This window comes from Protopterus annectens, chromosome 7.part0 (genome assembly GCF_019279795.1).
Source record: "Protopterus annectens isolate FY-2018-M chromosome 7.part0, PAN1.0, whole genome shotgun sequence".
In the NCBI taxonomy this organism is placed as follows: Eukaryota; Metazoa; Chordata; order Ceratodontiformes; family Protopteridae; genus Protopterus; species Protopterus annectens.
This window is the reverse complement of record NC_056739.1, coordinates 1,100,992,961-1,101,018,055: the sequence shown is the minus strand read 5'-3', so window position 1 is coordinate 1,101,018,055 and position 25,095 is coordinate 1,100,992,961.

Sequence of the window (25,095 nt, the reverse complement as noted above, 5' to 3'; positions counted from 1 at the left end):
TTTTTTCAGTCGGGCTGCATAGGACATATGCATGAGGCCAGTAATCCTCATGGTGAGGTGCTTTTGTGTTCTTTCAAGCTGTTGGAAGTGTCTTGTGAGGTACGTCCCAAATGGGGCATTGTACTCTATGATGGGTCTGATGAGTGACGAGTTGAGGGGCACTATAACCTCTTTATTTCTAGATGTGAACCCCTTAGTAATTAGATGGGCCACATAGAAGGATTTCCTAACTACTTTGGCAATATGATTGTCAAAGGAGAGATTACTATCTACCTGGGTCCCCAGATCTCTTATTACCTCTTCTGTATTAAAGGGGCTGCCGCCTATTTGGTAATTCTTGGGTGTTTTGTTTTTCCCAAACGGGATGACTATGCATTTTTTGGCATTTAGCTTGAGGCCATGACTTTGACACCAGGTGTCTGTCTCAGTAAGGCCTTTTTGGAGGATGTCCGTGTCAGCCGGAGAGTCAGTTATGGCTCCCAGTTTGCAGTCATCAACGAACTTGGTTAGCCATAGTCCTCCTGTGTTTGCCTGTACTTCTGAGAAATATATGCCAAACAGTAGGGGTCCCAGAACTGAGCCTTGCGGGACACCACTTGTGACTGGTTTAGAGTCAGACTTGGAGCCCGCTATTCATACCGTGTGAGTTCTGTCTGTAAGCCAGTTGGCAACCCATCTTGTGATGTAGGGGGTTATGGTCAGGCTGATGAGTTTTTCTATAATACCCGAGTATGGAATGGTGTTGAATGCCTTGGCAAGATCAAGGTAGGCTGTGTGAACCACCTTTCCCTCATCTATGGCCTTGGTAACTGTCTCGAAGAGGTCAACCAGGTTTAGGTGGCATGATCTGCCCTTAACATATGTTCACCATATGTCCAGAACATGGAGTGGAGTTCTACCTCAGCCCCAATAGTCCCAACCTTCTTGTGCAAGGGGATGTCAGATATGTATTGCAGGTATATATGTAGACTGTTGCTATTGTAATAGGGGTTGACTTAACAGACATGTTGTGTGTGGGAGATCACATCTGCTTGTAACATGTGTGCCATTGGCTACTGACAGACATCCTAAGGACATCATAGTACAGTACCACTGCTAGGACTGTAATGATCCTGTGGACTACAGCAGAGATATGGCCAATAAATGTGGACAGTCTGACACACTCTGGTCAGTCCAGTGGTATACACAGAACCCCTTAGTGAAAAACATGTAGACCAAGCCTGACAAGGTGCATGTTAACAGCCTTGTAGATGGGTATATCATGTAAATACTGGTATACGTTTTCCCTCATAGGTTATCCATTCACACATCCCTGTCTGTCCAGACACATAATAACTGCTGATACAGAGGTGACATGGCCACATAATACCCACTAGTTAGTGACATACATCCATACAACATCCCACTGCTTTTGTCAGAAATACATGACTGTTATGATGGCCCAGCAGCAGTACATCTGGCAAGTATCTGGATGTAACATCACACTGGGAAAATACCCTAAGCTGCTAGGCATGTAGCAAAGCACTTTGCAGGCTACAGGCAGACTGCCACAACAATGGCCTACATTTCTTATGGGGGAATGCACATGTACCTGCATATATAGCAGGCTCTACAGGCATGTCACAGCACAGAGTAACAGACAGATGTGTGAAAGTGCATAACCACAACTAATGTGAACACAGCCACAGACACATATGGTAAGCTAGCTTAATATTACAGTATATGGACTATCTGATCAACACCATCATCATATGTGCCACTCACACACTAACCCTAAATATACTGAGCCACTACACAGTGTGGGGAAATGCCTGCCTGTGGTATGGGACATGTGTGTGTGTTTGGCCCTACAAACATGTAAGCCGATAGGGTAACATACACTGGAGCAGCATGTAACATCAGATAGAACTGGACCAAGAACAATGATATCTACCACAGTCTGTCTGTGCACAGGCTAAGGTACATCTTCACAATACACCCACTGTCGGCAGTCACCATAAGTACACAGACCTCAGTGCTGTACACACAACCACAGAATGCCCAGGCTATCTCCTCAAATATTTATTTATTTATTTTACATTTGTTGACTGGGCTAGTCCAGCTGGATATATGTCCATTTTCAGTAGAGGCCCGGGGAGAAAAGCTCCAAGCATGAACAATAACAAAGTTAACAATATATAACAAAGACATGTATAATAACAGTACAGAGCTAGTATTGGTTAAAGAAAAAATATAGTATTAACAATATTGACTATATACATTATGCTAAAAGTTAAACTAAATAATAAATGTTTAAACTGTGAGCTTTGGCCAGCTAAGACCTGCATACAATCAAGTGAACGCATAAGTGGAGTTAAGTAAATTTTTATCTGCACTTTTATCAAATAATACACGCTTTAAAGTAATTTGTTTGTGTTGCATTGAGCAATATCTAGCTGGAAGTTGTGACTGTTTTTCAGTAGGTCTTATACAAGTGGTATTTTCAGTTAAGGCTTGTTAAAAAAACTGCATAGCCAGTGATAAGTGGGTGGGGGTAGTTTACTTCATTGTTATTCAGTTTCTGTCTTATACAAGTGGTACAGTGAATTATTTTCTGTTTAAACTGTGAGCTTTGGCCAACGGAGACCTGCATACAATCAACTGAATGCATAAGTGGAGTTAAGTAAATTTTTATCTGCACTTTTATCAAATAATACACGATTTAAAGTAATTTGTTTGTGTTGCATTGAGCAATATCTAGCTGGAAATTGTGACTGTTTTTTCAGTAGGTCTTATACAAGTGGTATTTTCAGTTAAGGCTTGTTAAAAACCTGCATAGCCAGTGATAAGTGCATGGGGGTAGTTTACTTCATTGCTATTCAGTTTCTGCCTTATACAAGTGGTACAGTGAATTATTTTCTGTTTAAACTGTGAGCTTTGGCCAGCTAAGACCTGCATACAATCAACTGAACGCATAAGTGGAGTTAAGTAAATTTTTATCTGCACTTTTATCAAATAATACACAATTTAAAGTAATTTGATTGTGTTGCATTGAGCAATATCTAGCTGGAAGTTGTGACTGTTTTTTCAGTAGGTCCCCACCCACACTCCCTGTTTTTGTCTTGGTGTTAATCTTAGTGGCTTTGAAACTGCCCGCCCCTCTTGTAAATTTGCACTGGGATACTCCTCCTGGGCCCATCTCATTTGCTCACTCAAAAAAAAAATGTATCTGCTTTTACTGTATTTGTGTTTCTTCCTACTTTATTTTGCTTTTGCGTCATCTTAAAAGTACTCAATTGTATTTACTACTGCTTGGTGTAACTCATTCTAAGCCTTTTAGTTTAAGCACTTGGGCTTCAGACCAGTTGTTTTACATTAAGAAGGTTTGTGGTCTGCACTGTAGTGGCAGAACAGGTAGCTTATATCCTTCTAAGTTGGGAACTGCTGATTGAGGGCTCAGTGTCTGTTATTCTGAAAGTGTATTAATTCTGGTTTAAGCACTTGGGCTTCAGGCCAGTTATTTTACATTAAGAGGGTTCATGGTCTGCACTCTTGTGGGAGGAGAGGCTGGACTCTGCCCTTCTGAGCTGGGAATTTCTGGTTAAAGGCTTATAGTGCCTGTATATTTGAACTGCTTCTTATTGAAATTGGTATATCTTGTTTGCTGCAGCATAGACTAGATCCAGGCCTGCTGAATCTAGCTTTGTTTGTATAACTTGAGCACTAATCCAGGCATTCTTTAAAGTATTCAATTGTATTTATTACTGCTTGGTAGTAACTTGATTAAAGTGTAGCTATCATTCTAAGTCTTTTGGATTAAGCACTTGGGCTTCAGACCAGTTGTTTTACATTAGGAAGGTTTGTGACCTGCACTGTGGTGGCAGGACAGGTAGCTTACATCCTTCTAAGTTGGGAACTGCTGATTGAGGGCTCAGTGTCTGTTATTCTAAAAGTGTATTAGTTCTGGTTTAAGCACTTGGGCTTCAGGCCAGTTATTTTACATTAAGGTTCGTGGTCTGCACTCTTGTGGGAGGAGAGGCTGGACTCTGCCCTTCTGAGCTGGGAATTTCTGGTTAAAGGCTTATAGCGCCTGCATATTTGAACTGTTTCTTACTGAAATTGGTACACCTTGTTTGCTGTAGCATAGACTAGATCCAGGCCTGCTGAATCTAGTTTTGTTTGTATGCTTGTTGTTTGTTTGCTTGTTATTTCCCTGAAATGTTAATTCCACCTAAAACGTGGCTTTTCAGCGCTTCTGTGGATCCCTAGTGATATCTGCATTGCTTACTGTACTTATTTCCTTGTTTCACTTGAAAGAAAGTTACTGTTTGTCGTTTTTGCATTTAAGTTACCTGTAACACATTGCATTTAAGTTACCTGGCACTTGCTCACTAAAGCAATTATATAAGTCAGCACTAAAAAATTAAAAGCACTACACCCTCACAAACTCCCCTTGAGTACCTTGTTCCCCATTGGCCCTTTTTTCAATTATAAAGGAATTCTCAATACTATTCTAGCATGTTCAAAGGTCAGTTGTCAATCTCCTCTCCGGTCCAGCTGGTGAATCTGGGAATCTTGAGGCAATGTTACAACTGCCTCATGTACACAGACAACCCTCTCCTCCTCCCAACAAATTCCAACACATGTGAGAGATGTAACCATATAGCCAAACTGGAGGCTAAGCTCTCTCAACTCAGTACTGGTGTAACCAGTCAGGAGGAGAAGGAAACCACACTCACTACAATTCCAGTCTCACATAGACCTACCACAACAGCAAACCAAACACATAAACACACGAAAACATACTCGGAGGCTCTAAATAAAAATCTGCCTAAGCAGCAGAGACCTCCAAAGCAGACACCCAAGCAACCTCTACCCCAAAACAAAACACGTGCAACACATAGCTCACAAAGCCAGTGTGCCGAACAGTCACAGCCCTTAAGGCTAAACAACGCACCTGATACACTTGTAATAGGTGGCTGTATTGTCAGGCACACTGACGTCCCACTCACCAGGCTGAACAAGGAGAAGGTCACGGTGAGCTGCCTGTCGGGCGCTAGGATCTGCCACATAGCACAAGCACTCAGGTCACTCCAAGGCAAGCACAAATATGACTCAGTCATTGTCCATGCTGGTGTGAATGACCTGAGATGTACCTCCCTGGACTACATGAAAAGAGACATAGAGGAGATCTCTGAGCATGTAGCCCAGGCTGGTATGACCCTGACCTTGAGTAGCATCTTACCCTCACCAAGAATGATGTCACAATATGAAGACAAGATGATCAATTTCAACAATTGGCTTAAGTATTGGTGTCATTCAAAGGGGATCCAATGCCTGTCAGCCTGGGATGACATGCTCGACAAGCCACGATGCTTCGCTAGGGACGGCTTGCACCTATCACCCCTGGGCTTTCGGATATTGGCAAAGGCTCTTGCTACCCCCAAAGTGCCTTTTTTAGGCAAGGCTCAAAAGACAAACCCACCTCAATAGGTATCACAAGGGATAAGAAACTAAGAGTAGTGCTACTCAATGCCAGAAGTCTAAACCTCAAGATGCACTCGAAACTCTCCTTAGCATGGAGAACATCGATATCTGTGCAGTAACAGAAACCTGGTTCAAGGCTCCCAAGAGCACCCCAGCACTACCAGGTTATACCTCATACCATGCTTTTCGGCCCCAAAACTTGGACCGAACCACAAAAGGAGGGGGAGTATCAATATTCGTCAAAGATACCCACACCTCCAGATTGGTGGCACAGCACGAAGCATCAGAGACTATCCATGTGCAACTAACAGTGGGTAAAACTGCCTTCCAGTTTATAGCCTGCTACAGACCACCCTCCCAAATCCAGGAACCCCACTCGGCCTTCCTGAGAACACTGGAAAATATGAAGGTCTCTCAAAACACCATTATATTGGGCGACTTCAACTACCCAAACATAGACTGGGAGCATTACTCTAGCTCCAACACCCTAGCCCAAAGGTTCCTAGAATTTATAAACTCAAATGCTATCGAACAACTTGTTACCACTCCCACAAGAGGGGAAAACATACTGGACCTGATCATCACCAACATGGGGACTCTATGCTCCAGACCAGAAGTGTATCCCTCACTGGTAAGATCAGACCATAAACTAATCTCACTGGATCTTCACATCCTGACCCCAGCCCCTGCGCAGAAAACCACAGTGAAAAACTTCTCTAAAGAAAATTTCACACTCCTCAAAACCGAGGTGGAATCCTTCAAAGCCCCCGGGCCTGTGGAAAATACAGCCCAGACTGCAGAATCCTTTATAAATGCATTCTGTGAACACCTTCAGGAATGCATGGATCATGCAATCCCAAATAAAACCAAGACCCAATCCTCCAAAGGCAGACGTCCTGTCTGTTGGACCCCAGCCATAAACAAACTATACAATAGAAGGAGGAAGCTACCACATGATAGAGCAAAATCCCAAAAAGGGAAGGCATCTCTTATCAGTATTAGCAAAAAGCTATGGGCACGCATAAAATCATCTAAGGACAGCTTCGAGAGAAAAATTGCACAGGACACTAAGGATAATCACAAGGCTTTCTTTAGTTATGTTAGAAACCTGGGTGGGAATTCCCAGATATGCTCAGAATTAGTCCAAAATGACAAAAAATACACCGAACCCACAGACATTGCCCACATCCTAGCTGACAGGTTCAGCAACTACTTCTCCCCCCCACACCAAAAGGGCAAATATCTATCCCAGCAGAGTGCTGCCCCCCTGACATCTCAGATGCTCAGGTAAGAGCCGCCCTCTCCAAAGCAAAAAACACAGCATCAATGGGACCAGACGGTGTCCCGGGCTGCGTCCTACATGAACTCCAAGAAGAGCTAAACCCAAACATAAAACTACTGTTCAATCTCAGCCTTACTACAGGTTATGTACCCAAAGAGTAGTGTACAGCAACAGTGGTCCCTCTACACAAAGGTGGTGCCTCAATGGATCCTGGAAACTATCGCCCCATAAGCCTGACTAGCTTGGTCTGCAAAGCTATGGAAAGGATCATCATGGACCTCATAAATAAAGATATTGGGGACCTACAGACACTGGATCCTACCCTGTTCGGCTTTGTTAAGGGCAGATCCTGCCTCTTAAACCTGGTCAATTTATTTGAAACAGTCACCAAGGCCATTGACGAGGGGAAGGTGGTCCACACAGCCTACCTGGACCTCGCAAAAGCCTTCGATACAATATCCCACTCGGGCATTATAGATAAGCTCACCAGCTTAAATATAAACCCCTATGTCACTAGATGGGTTGCAAACTGGCTCAAGGACAGAACCCACATGGTTAGAATTGCTGGAGCCATGTCAGACTCCAAACCAGTTACAAGTGGCGTCCCACAAGGCTCAGTCCTGGGACCTCTCTTGTTCGGTATATATTTCTCTGAGGTACAGGCCAACATGGAAGGACTGTGGCTGACCAAGTTCACAAATGACTGCAAACTAGGCGCCATAATCGACTCTCCAGCCGACACAAGCATCCTCCAAAAGGGCCTCATAGAAACAGACAACTGGTGCCAGAGCCATGGCCTTAAGCTAAATGCCAAAAAGTGTATAGTCATCCCCTTTGGCAAAAACAACGTGCCCACAAATTACCACATAGGTGGTAATCCATTAAGTATGGAAGAAGTAATTAGGGACCTGGGGACCCAAGTTGATAGCAATCTCTCATTTGACAACCACGTGGCCAAAGTGGTTAGAAAAACATTTTATATAGCCCACCTAATCATGAAGGGATTCACATCTAGAACAGGGGAGGTCATCGTGCCTCTTTACTCATCCCTCATCAGGCCCATAATTGAGTACAATGCCCCTTTTGGGATGTACCTTACCAGACACCTGCAGCAATTGGAAAGACCCCAAAAGTACCTCACCACGAGGATCAAAGGGCTCAAACAGATGCCATATGCTGCCCAGTTAAAGAAACTCCAGCTCTACTCAGTGGCATACCGCCTGCTCAGAGGCGATCTGTGCCTGACAAAGCCATGTCCAACCCGGAATTAATGGACATGCTGCACCTCAGAAAATCCAAATCCCATCGAGCTACGCGCTCGAGAGACTTGAACCTCAGCACTGCAATAAATAGGACATGCTGGAGGGACAGATTCATAACCCAGAGGCTCCCTTCACTCTGGAATAAAATCCCCATCCAGGTTAGGCAGAGTCCCTCATTGACTCTCTTCAAGAGGAATCTTGATGAGTGGATGGGGGATTGTAGGTTTACCCCGGGTATTACTTCTGTGTCACTGTTAGACAGAGGCACAGTATACTAACCTCGAAAAAGGGCATAGCAAAATTAATTTAAAATGGGTGGCGAAAGCCAAACACACTCTGGCTAGGCTTATAAATGCCCTAGGGCAGATAGCCTAGTATGAACCTATGAACTTATTAACCTATAAATAAAAAAAAAAAAAACAAGTACACTAAACACTAGTTGGGTATGAGCAACAGAGTCAAGTCCTTATATTTATCTTATTACTATGAGAAAAAAAAAGAGAAGTAAGTAGATTTGGAGGTGTAGGTTAGGGGAGAGGGGAAGGGGTATGAGCAGGAGGGGAAAAATGTTTCAGTCTGGGTTAGCACAAGGACAAAGCCACTGAGTTTTAAGATGTTCTTTAATATGTTTTTGGAATAGAGAAGTAGAAGCTAGGGTAGAAAGTTCAGGAGGGAGCTGATTCCAGTTTTTACCTGTAGTGTTTGAGAAAAGTGAGTCACCAGCTTTGTTGTTAGATTTAATCGAGGAGACCAGGAGTTTATTTGCAGAGCGTAGTGTAGCTAGATTTTTATATGGTGAAATCAGATTAGTGAGGATAGGGGTGTTATTAGGGTGCTATAGGATCTTTTGAGTGATAAGTAACTGTTGACAGAGTATATGGTCCTGCAATTCTAGCCATCCTAGTTGTTTGAGGTTAAGGCAATGGTGAGTTTGAAATGGAGAGCTTGTGATAAATCTAGCTATGCTATCATAACAGGTAGAAAGTTTTGATATGTTGTTTTTAGATAGGTTTCTATATATAGCAGAGGCATAGAAAAGGGTAGAAATGAGGTGGGTCTGGGCAATAGTTTTCCTGGCAGATGGGGTAAGGAAGGGTTTAATTCCATAGAGAGTTCCAAGTTTTTTGTTAACAGTCTTTATGGTGGAGTTAATATGGTCATCATAGCTAAGACGGTTATCAATTGTAACACCAAGTAGGCGGGTGGTAGTATCTGGGGTTATGTTTGTAGCATTGTTAGAGGTTATAGAGAAGAATGAAGTGGGTGATATATGAGTTGGAGTAAAAAGCAGTAGTTTTGTTTTTTTGGGATTAAGGAGGCGGCAATGTTGCATAAACCAGTTTTCAACATTTTGGAAAACAGTTTGGGTGAGGGACTGGAGGGAGGCTATGTTATTAGCAGTACAGATTAAGGTTGAGTCATCTGCATATTGAATGCAGGTGGCTTGCGGTATGTTCATATGAAGGTCATTAATAAATAAGGAAAAAAGAAGGGGACCTAAGATAGAGCCTTGCGGGACTCCAATATTCACTGGGAGTAATGAAGACAGATTGTTATCCCAAAGCACTGCTTGCTGCCTGTTTTGAAGATAACACCTAAACCATTGTAATGCTTGTGGATCAAGAGAATGGTACTTTAGTTTGTCTAGAAGTAAGTTATGGTTAACCATGTCAAAGGCTTTTGACAGGTCAATAAATAGTGCAGAGGAAAAGGAGTTATTGTTACGATTTTTATTTATAGAGTCAGTGAAGGATAGAAAGGCAGTTGTTGTGCTGTGGAATGGTCTAAAGCCATGTTGGCAGTTGGCTAGTAGATTATTTTGTAGTAGGTGGTTGAGTAGTTGTTTGTGAATACATTTTTCCATTATCTTAGCTAATGGGGAGAGTAAGGCAATAGGTCTATAGTTAGAAAGCTCAATAGAAGATCCACCTTTATGTAGAGGGATGATGTGGGATACTTTCCATATGGTAGGTATTTTACCTTCAGAGATAGTTCTGTTAATAAGGATAGATATGGGGTAGTCTATAGCTTTAGCGGCAATTTGTAGGTATTCAGATGGGAGACTTTTGGCAGATGGAGTGCAAGGTTTCAGTTTTTTAAGTAGCTTATAGATAAGAGATGTAGGAACAGGGTGTATATGAAAGATAGGAGATGAAGTCTTGGAGGTATTTGGTGGGAAGGCAGTAGTTGGAGGTAGAGAATTGGCCTTACAATTGAATGGCTTCTGTAAAGTAGTTATTAAAGGCATCAGAGATCAGGTTGGAATTATTATGGTTGAAACCTAATGGGGCAGGAGTAGTAGAGTGTCCTGGCTGAAGAAGTTTGTTTATCCCTGACCAAAATTTTTGTGGAGTTTGTTGAGTGGATTGTTCGAGGTGAAGGTAGAAGTCTTTTTTATCTCTAAGAGTGTCTTTCTTGGTGGCATTTCTTAATTGTTTAAAGAGGAGGTGATCAGATGGGCATTTGGTAGCCCTCCATTTAGCCTATATTTTGTTTCTAAGGAGCATTTTTTGCTTAGTTTGTTTAGTTAGCCATGGGGCAGATTTGGTTCTTATTCTAGTGGAGTGGTAAGGTGCGTGATAGTCTAGTATTTGAAGAAAGTTAGTGTTGAAGTAGGTCACAGCCTCATCAAGTTCAAGATGGGTCAGCGGTGACCAGTCACATGCTTGCAATTCGTTAAGGAAACTATCTGGATTAAAGAATTTTTTTGAGCGGGAAGTTTTGAGATTATGAGTAGTTGGGATTTTTTCAAATTATGTAGGTGAGCATATGGTCACTGATATCGTCGGGAAGGGTTCCTGGAGTATAATTGCTAGGGTGGTTATTAATAAGGATCCAGTCAAGAGTAGACTCTTTCCTGTTAGGTTTGTGGATTCTAGTAGGAGTGGTAATTAATTGAGAGAATCCACAGAGATTTAAGTGGTTAGTGGGGTTCAGGGAATTGCAGGTAAGCCAGTCTATATTGAAGTCACCCAGTACAATGGTACCCCATATATACCCCAATATAACCCGTACTATACATAAGATGTAGCAGTCTGATATCTCACTTTTTTTATCATATATGATGTGAATAAATAATGGTGTACAGAACATATGCACCTCTTACTGCATGACATATGTACAAAGGTTGACAGAGTTGTGGCTGGAGGCACAAACACAGGGCCAATATTGACATGTTGCTGTGATAACCTCATATATTTACTGTTGTAACAGGGTTTGTTGTGACATATGTCCTATGAGGGATATGAAGTCAGTAACTCTCATGGCTGTCACCATGTACTGGCTGCAATCCTCAGACTATGTTTCTGCAGTTCTCAGATAGGTGCTCTGTGAGTAACACAAGAAACAAAAGGCACCACACTCTGCCCAGTCAGGAGATGACCCTACAGATGGGAGTTTCCTCAAAAACATAGCACGGTCATGACAGGTATTAAAACATGTACCCCAGCCATATCCACACACACCCTGTTAAACCGACATTACTCCAAATGCAGAATAGCAACACTTACATTCTGTAGTCATGTCAGGCACATCCCCCTCCTTTGTGTTGGCAGGTTTCCACAGTGTATGTTGTTAGAGGTAGATCCCCAATCCATCTGTGATGCTGTTTGCCAAACACCAGATCTAGGTCCTGCTCACAGTGAATGAAAAGACCCAACACCAACATGATGTTCCTAGATCTTGGAGTGTGTTACCTTGCAGTTGGCTATGGGACTGTTACCACAGCTGTTCCACATGCAATCAGCTAGAGGAGGGCTGCAATTCGTGCAGAGGTCATCAGCTGATCATGAGCATCACTTACAAAACACATGCTGCTGTCTAAGCAAAGCAGGTTTCATTCTCCACATCCACCAGAGAGGGAGGGTGAGAAGCACACAGAGACAATGTAAGTCAGGGAGGGGGTGGGAGAGTAAAACCTAAGCATGTTTGTGTCACACACCTACCAGTACAGGGTATCAACCCCCTGACTGAATATCACATGTCTTTGAAGTTATTGCATGCTCCACCTAGCTTACATGTTGAGGAGCTGTTCAAACGTATATGTGATGGTGAGTGACATCTGCAACAGTGATATGGTAGCAATACGGTAGGTGTAGTACACCTGCCTGTCCACATGAACAGGTGTCAGCATCAACACAACCACACTCTCTCAGGGACTCACATAAATTGACACACTTGGCAGGGTCAGGAATACACTTCCTAACTAGTTAGTTTGCCACAACAGAGTAATGTGCAGGTATCACAAGCACCACAGGGGTTATCTGGAGGTTATATGGGCAAAGGGTATGTGAACATCAGACAGCATGCTTCAGTATGCCAATGTGGGTTGTAGTGAGTGTGAATGCAGTTGAAACCATCATACACCACACACACAGGCACAGGGTGCCAGTACTGACATGCATGAGTGCATTGATTCACGGGTGTGTAGCTGTTAACTGTGGCAGAAGGCTATACAAGGCTAGGTGAAGGGTACACCTTGGCATCAGGCCTCATGACAATGGTCTGCAGTGTGGCTCAGGGGTGTAGTGTCTGGATTGGCCCACACAGGTGGGTATTGTATTCACCATCCAATCACCTGGGTAACTATTGTGTGTGGTCATTGCTGTGCAATGCTTGCCATGTATGTGTTCTTTAGTCTATGACGTGGATGCTGTCTGGGATGTGCACATGTCCCGCGTGCATGTACAGTGACATGTGGAACTGAACCTGGGGTGTCTGGCCCATGTTCTGTACACAGATTGTTATCATCAGATGTGCCTGTCCTGGCCTCATGTGCTGGGAACAGGTAATGGACAGCAGGTTGACCCTGCACCCACATTGATAGCATGATACAGGTATTCCCTGGTGTCAGTGGCATCTGTCCAAACAAGGCATGTGTATAAAGCATGGTATGTCCTTTGTGGGTCACATTTGATGGCACTACAGATGTTGCAGGCGTCCAGTGGGGAACATAGAGAAGGCACATTATCTGCATGTACGTGTGTATTGTACTGATGGACAGGGTGCCATGCCCTCTGTAGACCACTGCAATCACACCATGGTTACTATCTGTGGCCAATATGCAGGGTACTACCAACATAGTGGTTGTTGCGTAGGCAAGTGTGTTTGTGTATGAGACATGGGTTGAGAGTGTTCTCTGTGTAATACAGAGGTTGCTAACTTTGTTCACCAGGCCTTGATGTCACATGTAGGGGTATGAATTGCAACCCCAGCCTCTCGGCTATTTCACATTTGTTATCCTTGTAAGGTGGACATTGTGAAATATGATAGAGCCACCATATAAGAAATTTGCAAAACCCACTCCAAAATGAGTCCAGTTGTTACACACTCACAGCCACTTCCACACAGGATACAAATGACAAACACTGACACCCACACCCACACTTGCCATGTCTGAGATTAGAAATCTCCTACCTAACTAGTTTATTATACTACAGCATTATGCAGTTATAGGGCACACCATGGAGATTACTGGAGTACTCCTTTTCAAAGGTGTATTTCACTGGGTATGACATCTGCAGGCTTGCCAAAGAAGGTCACTGGAGGTTGTAGTGACTGTGAATGGCCTCAAAAGCATTGCACCCTACACAGACAAGGACACGCACACAAACATCCACACTTGCCATGTGTGGGAATAGAACACCTATCAAAGTACTGTTAAAGGACACATCACAGAGATTACTGGGCTATGTCTTTCCCAAAGGTGTATTTCACAGTGAATGACATCAGCAGGCTTGGCAAAGTAAGGCATTTGAATTGTAGTGAATGTGACTAGCCTAAAAGGCATTGCTCCCTAGACAGACAGAGACACACAAACACACCAACACAGTTGCTATGTTTGGGATTAGAACTCCTACCTAGCTAGTTTATCACACTACAGCATTACGCAGTTATAGGACATACCATGGAGATTATTGGGCTACTTGTTACCCATAGGTGTATTTCACAGCGAATGACATCAGGAGGCTTGCCAAAGTAGGGCATTTGAATTTTAGTGAGTGTGACTAGCTTAAAATGTATTGCTCCTACACAGATAAAGACACACTTGCCATGCATGGGAATAAAACACCTACCAAAGTACTATATCACACTACAGCATTAGACTGGTATAGGATGTACCATAGAGATTACTGGGCTACATCTTTCCCAAAGGTGTATTTCAAAGTGAATGACATCAGCAGGCTTGCCAAAGTAGGGCATTTGAATTGTAGTGAAGTGTGACTAGCTTAAAATGCATTGCTCCCTACACAGACAGAGACACACACACACAGTTGCCATGTCTGGTATTAGAACTCCTATCTAGCTAGCTTATCACACTACAGCATTACACAGTTATAGGATGCACCACAGAGTTTACTGGGCTACTCTTTTCCCAAAGGTGTATTTCACAGTGAATGACATCAGCAGTCTTGCCAAAGTAGGGCATTTGAATTATAATGACTGTGACTAACCTAAAAATCATTGCTCCCTACACAGTCAAAGAAACACACACACCACTGTCCACACTTGCCATGTGTAGGAATAGAAGCCCTACCAAAGTACTATATATCACACTACAGCATTATGCTGTTATAGGATATACCACAGAGCTTACAGGGCTACTTCTTTCTCAAAGTTGTATTTCACAGTGAATGACATCAGTAGGCTTGCCAAAGTAGGGCATTTGAATTGCAGTGAGTGTGACTAGCCTAAATGCATTGTTCCCTACACAGACACACACTTGCCATGTCTGGGATTCAAACTCCTACCTAACTAGTTTGTCACACTACAGCATTACATAGTTATAGCACACGCCACAGAGATTACTGGGATACTCTTTTCCCAAAGGTGTATTTCACAGTGAATGACATCAGCAGGCTTGCCAAAGTAGGGAATCTGAATTGTAGTTAGTGTGACTAACCTAAAAGGCATTGCTCCCTACACAGGCAAAGAAACACACATATCCACACTTGCCATGTGTGGGAATAGAACCCCTACCAAAGTATTATATCACATTACAGTATTACACTGTTATAGGACACACCACAGAGATTACTAGGCCACATTTTTCCCAAAGGTGTATTTTACAGTGAATGACATTAGCAGGCTTGCCAAAGTAGGGCATTTGAACTGTAATGAGTGTGACTAGCCTAAAAAGCATTGCCTCCTACACAGACACACACACACACACACACACACACACACACACACACACACACACACACACACACACACACACACACACAGTTGCCATGTCTAGGATTAGAACATCTACCTAACTAGTTTATCACACCACAGCATTACGCAGTTATAGGACGTGCCACATAGACTAGCTGGCTACTCCTTTCCCAAATGTGTATTTCACAGTGAATGACATTAGCAGCCTTGCCACAGAGTGTGACTAGACTAAAAAACATTGCTCTCTACACAGACAAAGATACACACACACACTTGCCATATCTAGGATGAGAATTCCTACCTAGCTAGTTTATCACACTACAGCATTACGCAGTTTTAGGACACGCCACAGAGATTACTGGGCTACTCCATTCCCAAAGGTGTATTTTGAAATGGATGACATCAGCAGGCTTGTCATAGTAGGGCTATGGGGAGGGCAGTGTGTGTACATGGGCCATAACCCATTCATCTTGAGATTGACACACCACACTCAGGCACACACAGGTTTATATTCCACAGGTACATGGATACACCTGCTAGATGACTACTGGCTTGTACAATCATGTTGCACAGCTAGCACTTGCACCACAGAGTCTGTACTGCTGATGGATACCAGTGGCTAATTTCTACAATGAGTGACATTTACACATCATGTGGTTGTAGCTATTTGGCTGTGTGCTGGGTGGGACAGGCCTCATGATGGAAGGCTCTTTGTTACTGTCACTCTCTTCCACACATCTATGTATGTGTACTTTTGGCATATCGTAGTGTGTTGTCCGTGGATATATGTCTGTATTCCTATCCAATGTGTGTGCAAAGCATGACTGGTATATACTGAGGAGTGTATGCACTAACATTTGCAACTGTCAAGCATGTATGGTCCACTGTTGTTTTCAGACATGGGCTTCATTTGTTTAAGTGTGTGAGCATGCCCAGTATGCCCTTCTGTATTAAATGTGTGGATCCATTCCAGGTGTGTGAGCATGCCCAGTATGCCCTTCTGTATTAAATGTGTGGATCCATTCCAGGTAGTGTGTACTCCAGTGCAGACATTTGTGCTCTACACCTACAGGTAGCAAACTTTTTTTCTGCAGAATATCTGTAAATCAGTTGGCAATATGGTCAAACTGTGCAAGGGATAGTGTGTACTGTAGGTGTTGTGTCTGTGCTGCTTCTGCTACATGGCACTGGTGTTAGCAGATATATTCAGAGATGTATACTGTTATACAATGTGATATTTTATGTCCTCAAGTACTGTCAGGTGGACATGCTTGCTCATAGTGATTCCTGGGGAACAAAGGTGAATGTAGCTGTGTCTAGTATTGTGGGCAAATGCCTACATATTCAAGGAGAGTTATGCCATTCTGGAGGGGGAGCTGCAGACACTTGCTGCTGGATTTGTGTATCCAGTTCAGCACCTTGGCACAGTGCTGGCAGAGGATCCCATACTTGTACATCCATCAACATGACACTATGGTCTTATCTTGTTGTGGTAATACCTCACAGCTGTACAGATTCAAACAGATTAACCAGAGGCAGGGGTCATAAGTCAGGACATTACCCCTATTGTAGTGTACAGGCAGGTTTGTAGCCACCCATGTATGTGCTTGCAGCTAGGGGTAGTATATGCACATGGCTGTATGTCGGATCTTGCACATTCCATGCTGCCCATGCTCCCACCCCCCTCTATTATTCTAGCCTCTTCCATATATTATGCATACATTCTCTGATACTTTCTCTAAGGTTATCACCTCATCACAGCTGTGTTTTGGTGTTGGTCCACAGTTCATGCAGTGGGACATGATGGACATGTTATTGTGGTTTGTCCACATAACCTTGCATATGGCTTATGTGGAGTGTGTTATGTTGTTATTTGGGTGTCCATGACATAACATGCCTTGGCAGTACGTGTGAGACACAGGCCTTTGGCAGAGGCATGTAAGCCATTTGGTGGTGATGCAGACCAGCTGTGGCAGGCTGTTGCATTCTGTCGGTCCTACAGTCCCAGACCACCATACAGTGTATTCCCCTGAGGTGACAGGGTAGGTGTGCTAGGTGTTCATGCCAATACTTTCTATCAGTATTGATCAGGTGGTGTGGATGCTGGCAGGGTGCTACTTACAGCTAGGGACACACCTGCATTGGTCACCTGCACTGCATGCTGCATTCTTTCACTATTGCCATACACAGGTAGGGGTCATATTGTACCCATTCCCAACAGCAGGGATACGACCAGAGAGGTACCTGTGCATGTGTGCTATGGACACTACTTGCATCTGACTCACAGATATGCATGGGGCATTCCAGTTATGCTGGCTTCTGCAGGTACATCAGGTGTTTCCCAGTACATCAGTCTTATCACCTTTGTGATCTGCAAGTGTTTGGCAAGATGACACCCATATTCCGTACTACAGGCCCAGATAATGTGATGCATACCTGTATGTACAATTCCAAGGGTGTGTCCATTTCATGGTTGCACATTATATACTGTATGTCTGGGGTACTTTTCCCTGTGTACTGCTTGTATATCTAGCCCAACAGCCATGCCATGCCCATCTTTCAGATAGTGACACATATTAACACAATACATTTAAAATGGCTTACTGCTAGCATGTGTTATACTGGGGGGAATTGTCTTTGGCACTGCAGTTGTGAGGACTTGGCCCTGTCATCGGCAGTAGTGGGCAGTGGCCATCATGTCAAACCTCAACATGCATATATACTGACCACTCTCACACAATACGAAACACACACCAATCTAACACACATACCTGCATATTGTACAAATGCTACAATCTATCCTGCTACCTTGGCCACCTATGGGCATCTATGCTCCACTGGTGTTATACCTACACATACATGTTACTACATGTCTACATCAGATTGGGGGGCACACCTGACTGTTACTACATTTCTACATAGGATTTGGGGGCACACCTGACTGTTACAACGTGTGTACATCAGATTGGGGGGAGGCACACCAGACCATTTCCACTTTTCTACATAGGATTGGGGGGGCACACCTGACTGTTACTACATGTCTACATAGGATTGGGGGGCACACCTAACTGTTTTTACACTGCAGCACAGGATTGGGGGCACACCTGACTGTTACTACATTTCTACATAGGACTGGGGGGGGGCAAACCTGACTGTTACTACATGTCTATATAGGACTGGGGGGAGTACACCTGACTGTTACTACACGTCTACATAGGATTTGGAGGGCACACCTGACTGTTTCTACATGGCTACACAGGATTGGGGGGCACACTTGACACTTGTACACATTTGCTATGACTGTACTGGTATGTCAGGTACTCCATTTCATTCTGCATTCTAACCTATCATGCTGACTAGAGGCATATCAGTGTACAACAGGTCTTAGGTTTGATTGACCTACATATTAGTTTCTGACTACCTACTCATCAGAACTAATATCCCACTGCCTGACCTGATATAGTCTGTCTGTGTAGGCCTAGAGGGAGGTTACCCATAGACATCATTAGGAGGCCTTAGCACAGCCTTTGGTTGTCTTTGTCTACACCTGTCCTGCTAGCTGAGACTGTTGTTGGGTATGTGAACCTCCCTGACTGGCATGTGTTTGTCATATGGACACACATGTGGCCCAGCACATTTCCTGCAGAGGGTTTTGTCACCATGAGTAGTACTGGCTACTATGGTGACACCAGTATTTGTTACAGATCTCATGCTGCCACTATAGGTGTCTATCTGCTGGCATCCCATTCAGCCACCCGATTCCCTTGCATGCTGTCATCCATACCATAGATACAGGTAACAACACATACTACTCCATTTGGCAATTGGTAAGGAGAGTGACTTACCTTGTGGGTTTGCCAGTATTGAGGATGGTGCTGGAGGGCTGCCTATGTCAGATGCACATAGTACATTCCCTACACATGGTTGAGCACAGGTAGTGTCATGTTTGGCATCCCTTTTGCTGTATGTGCGAGTCAGAGAGAGGTATCATTCCCTGAGTCCCTCCTGTGTCAGTGTATGTGCTATGCGTTGCCAAGGCCAGGGCATACTGGGCATGCCTCATTCTACCTACTGGGGCAGGCTCAGGTTGTTCCTCCTCCAAGTCACTCTGTGCCTGTGCAGGCATTGGCAATGGTGGGGGGGCTGTGTGGCTCTTCCCCGTGCTGTTCCTGCTGCAGCTATTTCCACTGGATTATATTGTGCAGCATGGCACATATAATGACAATTTGAGTACATGTAGCTGGTGAGTACTGCAAGGCTCCACCGGATGTGTCCAGGCACCGGAACCATGACATCCCAAACACATGCTCTATTATAAGTCTGGTCTGTGCATGTGCCTCATTATGGAGTTCTTGTTCGGGTGTGTGTGCATTTCTGATGGGAGTCATCAGCCACAGCTCCAGTGCGTAACAAGCACCCCCCACTAGCTGACTGTAAGGGATGTCTTCACTGGCAAATCTCTGGTACAGCTGCATCAGATGCCAGATGTGGGAATCGTGATAGCCTCTAGGGTGGCCAGCACACACATTCATTATAATGCCCTGGGCATCGCACACAACCTGGCAGCTGATGGAGGGGAAGCCCTTGTGGTTGATGTAGACCCTACCCCACTCACTGGATGGTGCTTTGATGCATATATGCATGCAGTCTATAGCACCCACTACTTCAGGGTATTCTGCTATTTTATGCATCTCTTCCACCAAATAGCAGAATACCCAGAAAAATGCATCTCTTCCACCAAATAACAGGGTATTCTGCTATTTGGTGGAAGAGAAGCATATTGCTGGCCAACACCTCACGGGTGTTGGGGAAATATACATGCTCACCGGCATGTGCTGACATGGCATCCAGGAACTGGTGGAGTACCCTGGATGCTGATGCCTGGGAGATCCCCATGATATCCCCAGTTGGCCTTTAAAAGGTACCTGTTGCTAGTATTCTTAGGCCTACACATACCTTGGTATCCACTGGGATGGGTTCCCCTCTGTTAGTTCTGTGTGTGAGGTGGCTGGCACAGCTCAACAATTTGCTGTAGGAGGTCCCTGTCCACCCTATAGTGCTCCACTATCTCCAGCTTATGTAGCCCATGGTTGGTTACCCTGGGTCTGTACACTCTTCTCTGTCTCCTCACTGTGGGTTCATCAACAGCATTCTCATCCTGTCCACCCTCAGCCTCTTCCACATGTTGTTGTATGATAGCTATTGCAGCCCCTATCATTTTGTTGGTTTTGTTTGTTAAAATTCCCCCACTTGTATACACTGGTGGTGTAGAGTATGTGAGAAATCAGAGGGAAAGGTGTTTGCATAGTTTATAGTAGTGTTCTGGGCTGGGCTGGTCTGCTGCCTGTGTTATTGGCTGATTCTGATACATTTCACCTGCCAGCTATGCTAGTTCTCCTTGAGTACTGTTTTCCCTTCCCATTGTTTCCCTGTTTAAGCCCAAGGTTGCGCTGCACAAACACAGTGCTCAACTGTGCACAGAGCTATTTCCTGGTTTACTTTTTTTTCTTTAAAACCCGGTGTGCAGCGCACACACCCGCTTAGTCAATGTAAAGAGTGCTAGGCAGCCTCAGACACGCCCCCTTACTTAGCTCTGCTAAGCTAAGGGCAAACCAGAGCCACAGGCCTCCAATCCACTTACAGTATGCCTGACACACACCCCTATGATTTCAGCTAACTCCTAGGCTTGCACCAAGCTATTCCTGCTCTTACATTGTTGGGGTGCTGACTAGCATGCAGGGGAGATTTGTGATTCAGTATCATTCCCCTCATTTGCATAGGATTGCCTGCTGATGCTTAGTTACAGGTCCCACACTGAGTCTTCCCCCTTAGCAACCACTATTCACTGGCCATGTTGTCTTTTGCCTGCCATTGAGTATAATGGCAAAATAGTGATTTTGGTTAGAATGCTTATTTTAGGTTTCTTTTTTATTTTTCGCCTGATCCCGTTTGTGCGCCGCTGCTCTATGCTTAAACAGCCGAGATCGGCTAAAAAAATAAAGTTGATTTTTTTATTTTTGCAACTGTTTTCCATGCCAATGGACTTATATTTGGCCATTGGCATGCTTTCTACATAATATCCACCCTTTATTTGAAGCTGTCATGGCTCCGTTTTGTAGTTTGCAGAAATGTACTCAGTTACTTGGCCAAGTACATTTCTGCAGAATACACTAGTCCTGCATGGCTGGCTTCCAGCTTCCTGGATTGCAAATTCACCTCATTTGCATGGATTTCACCTGCATATGGGGTAATTTGCATACAGGGGCTGAGTCTGTGCAGGACTAGTGCAGAAGCACTCGTGCACATCCCTACAGCTTACTCCTGGATCGCACTGCAGACATATTGCCTGCTGGAGCTCTTGCACTAGTCCTGCACACCGTGAAGGGCTTGCTGAATCTGGGGGAATGTGTAGATATGGAGTAATATGTGATGATGAATGTTTGTGGATATTAATACAAATTTTTATATCTTTGTGAATATTTTGTGAATGTTTGTGAATATCAATACAAATTGTATTATACTGACTACTATGCTATGTATTCATTGATATGGCATTATAAAATTTGTTATTGTAAATATTGATTGCATTAAATGTGCTACCTTGGAGCTTTTCTCCCCAGGCCTCTGCTGAAAAAGGGCACCTGTGCCAGTCAGACTTTCTCAGTAAACAAATGTCAATAAAGAAATAAATACATAAAAGAAATCAGATTTTGGATATGATGTTTAGACTAGAATTTCTCAACTTGTGAGGCCTATCTCCCTACAGAAACATGGACCTATATGAGAGGAAGAATGACTTTTTGTTGTCTAAGGGATGCTCTCAGTGACAAAATCTGAGTCTCTGTGCTTTGGACCATTAATATTGCAAGTGGGAAGACTATCCCTAGAATTCAGAAATGCTTTGCATGTTGCAGTTAGTGAACTTACATAATGAGTGATCACATGCAGAGAGGATGCAATTCAGAGTCAGATATAGTATGATCATATTAGGCCACAAAATACCATGGACAGTCTACTATGCAAATGAGCATATAATGACATGAAATGTGCAACATTATTAAAATGAGAATAACTGTGAATTCAAATAGATATAAACAATATGGCAGCATTTAGAAAAGTATAAATTCTGCATGGTGAGACTCAGCTGATAGAGTTGCTGATCATGGTAAAATACTCAACTTCAGGGAAAGAGAATGAAAAAACATGTACAGGGTAACTACTACCTCAGTAGATCTGTATATGCAAGAGACTATTTTTTGCTTCCAGTAGTCAAAGACGTGCATGTCATCATCATCAGAGATGCCAAGTCATCTGTTCATGTCTGGCATATCATGTCATCATTGACACAGAAATACTGGACCATTACCGTGTGGTGAAAGCCATGTTGCAGGACCTGATAAACATGTTTTACACATATGCAGGGTTACTGGATATCTGGTATATCTATATGTATGGTATGGTATCTGGTATGGTATCCCTATGGACACCAATGTATGTGTGGCTTTAAGAATTCTGACAACAGGAAATTTCTATTGATGAACAGGGGACATGCTAGGTGCATCCAAGTTCTGCCTCAAAGATACTCCACCAGTTTCTTAATGCCATTCTACTGCATATAGAGGAGCATATGTGGCTCCATGTACAATAGAGGAAAGAACCTGCATTATGCAGGCATTTTATGACATAGCCTGTTTTCCTGAGGAACTGAGAGACTTCACTATACCCACAATTTGATAAAGGCCGCACTTGGGGCACAAGGACAATGGTATATTGACCATAATTGGTTCTATTCCATTAACTGCCAAGTAGTCTGCAATGCATAGTGTATAATTTACAATGTGTTAGCAGGCCAACCAGAGAGCGTCTATGGTTCCCAAGTGGGCTGGTGGTACTGGCTGCTGGGATGCAGACCCTCCAAATATTTTTTTTTTATCATTAAAAAGTCACTGTACCCATTTTCAGCAAATGTAACTCTATGCATGCAACTGCACGTGTTTAGTGGTCCATGTGTTGAAGTGGAAAAATGGACTATTTGGAAGGGCTGTTTGGAAAAAAACAGTCAAGTGTTATTACAGGTCTTCCTGCATTTTGGAAGCAGCAGAAACACTCCAAAAGAGGCAGACTGGGCTGCTGTATGAAAAAGTGAGGGCTACCTCTGACTGGTTCAGGCTGAGGCAGCCATAAAAAGGTGAAGGAAGAGAATGGGGATTGAGTCAAGCACAGGATTAATTGTTCTGCATGCCAGACAGACCATAAGTACTCTTTTTGGGTTTTAGGGTGTATGTTCATCCAAAATCAATGACAGATCTAAAAATAATCAGCGAGAAATGGAGACACTTTTTTAAAATATAAGCATTAATTTAAAAGTTAACAGAATACGAAAATGTGAATTAACATTCATTTTCTGAAATAAAAGATTATGACCCTAATGATTACCATTATTTAAGTGTAATCCATGACCTTTCTCTCACAATCACTATTTCAAGTGGAATAAGAGAGACAGGTGCTCATATGCAGGGTTATTGGAATGTAGTGGGTTGTACCATATGGGTCTGGCAGCAGCAAGATGAAATAAATTACTGAAGCATTATTTATGTATGGAGTTATTCATTCATTTTATCACAAGCAGAGATCTGAAGTATGCAAAGACATACAAGTGAATATAATTTGAGTGACATTTGTGTGTGTTTCTGTGGAAGCTTTCAATGGGTTGGACTGTTCAGTTGTGAAAACGAGATGAAATACATTTTTGGGTCATTATTTATATATTTCTTTCATTTATTTGATCCCAAACACAGATCAGAAGTGTTCAGATTCATGCAAAGTGGTTATTAACTGTGGCAACATATATGTTTTGGGGGTTGTAATGGGTTGCACTGTATGGTGCTAACATCAGCAAGATGAAATACATTATTGGTCCATTTCACTGCATACAGAGATCTGAAAGTTGCACAGTCATACAAGTGATATTGAACAGAATAAAATGCTGTCGGTGGCAGTCTGGGCGGCAAGCGTGTCATAGTAAATAATCATTGGCATAGTAATGCAGTGTGTAGTTGTGCCATCTCACAAAACTTGGTTCTGTGGTTGAGTTTTTCAATGAGATTCCCTCTGTGTAGCATAGGCGTATACTCCCTGTCTCTGTATGACTTTTATCTGGATACACTAAGTTCCTTCCTCTGGCCCTCAACTGTATAATGTATGCTCATGGTCATCTGTGATTTTACTTTCATAACACCAGAGGGGTATATAGATACTAGCTATATTTTTTGGTGGGGAAGAAAGACATACACTAATTCCGCATAGGATTTTTATGCCCTTGCAAGAATGTGTCTTTTTCATTTTATTGAAAAATATTATTTTGACAGCTTTGAACATTAAGCTATGAAGAGGTGCTTTTTTCTTGCAAGCAAAACTAAGACTGGATTTCTTTCCTCACTAATGTTTTTTTTCAGGCCATCACTAGATTAAAAGGTCATAAAAATGTTCTAGTATACGACTCAGAGCATCCTGCAGCCTATGACTTCTGGAGAGCTGGCATCCTCTGACCACCAACTTAATTCAATGACTTCTTCCAAATTGCAGTGGAGTCTTGGACAGTTAGGGTATGCAAAAAAGTTAAAACATAAAACAGAGTGTGTAAAAACAAGAAATAATTTACCTAGATGGTGTGAGGCCTGGATGAGGGGAAAACTCAGCAGATGCACTAGGGAGGCTTGGGGGAGGTGTACAATAGAGGGGCCCATGAAATCCTTCATCCAGGGATCCATTTTACTTAAGGTTGGTCTTGCTGATAGCAGTCAGGCATCTGAGGTGCATATAGTTACTACAGTGGCTATAATAATGAGTGGGTGCATACTGAGGCACTCTGTGAATGAAAGTGAATGAATCCATATGTTGTTTGATCACAGGTAATGGCCACTGCCT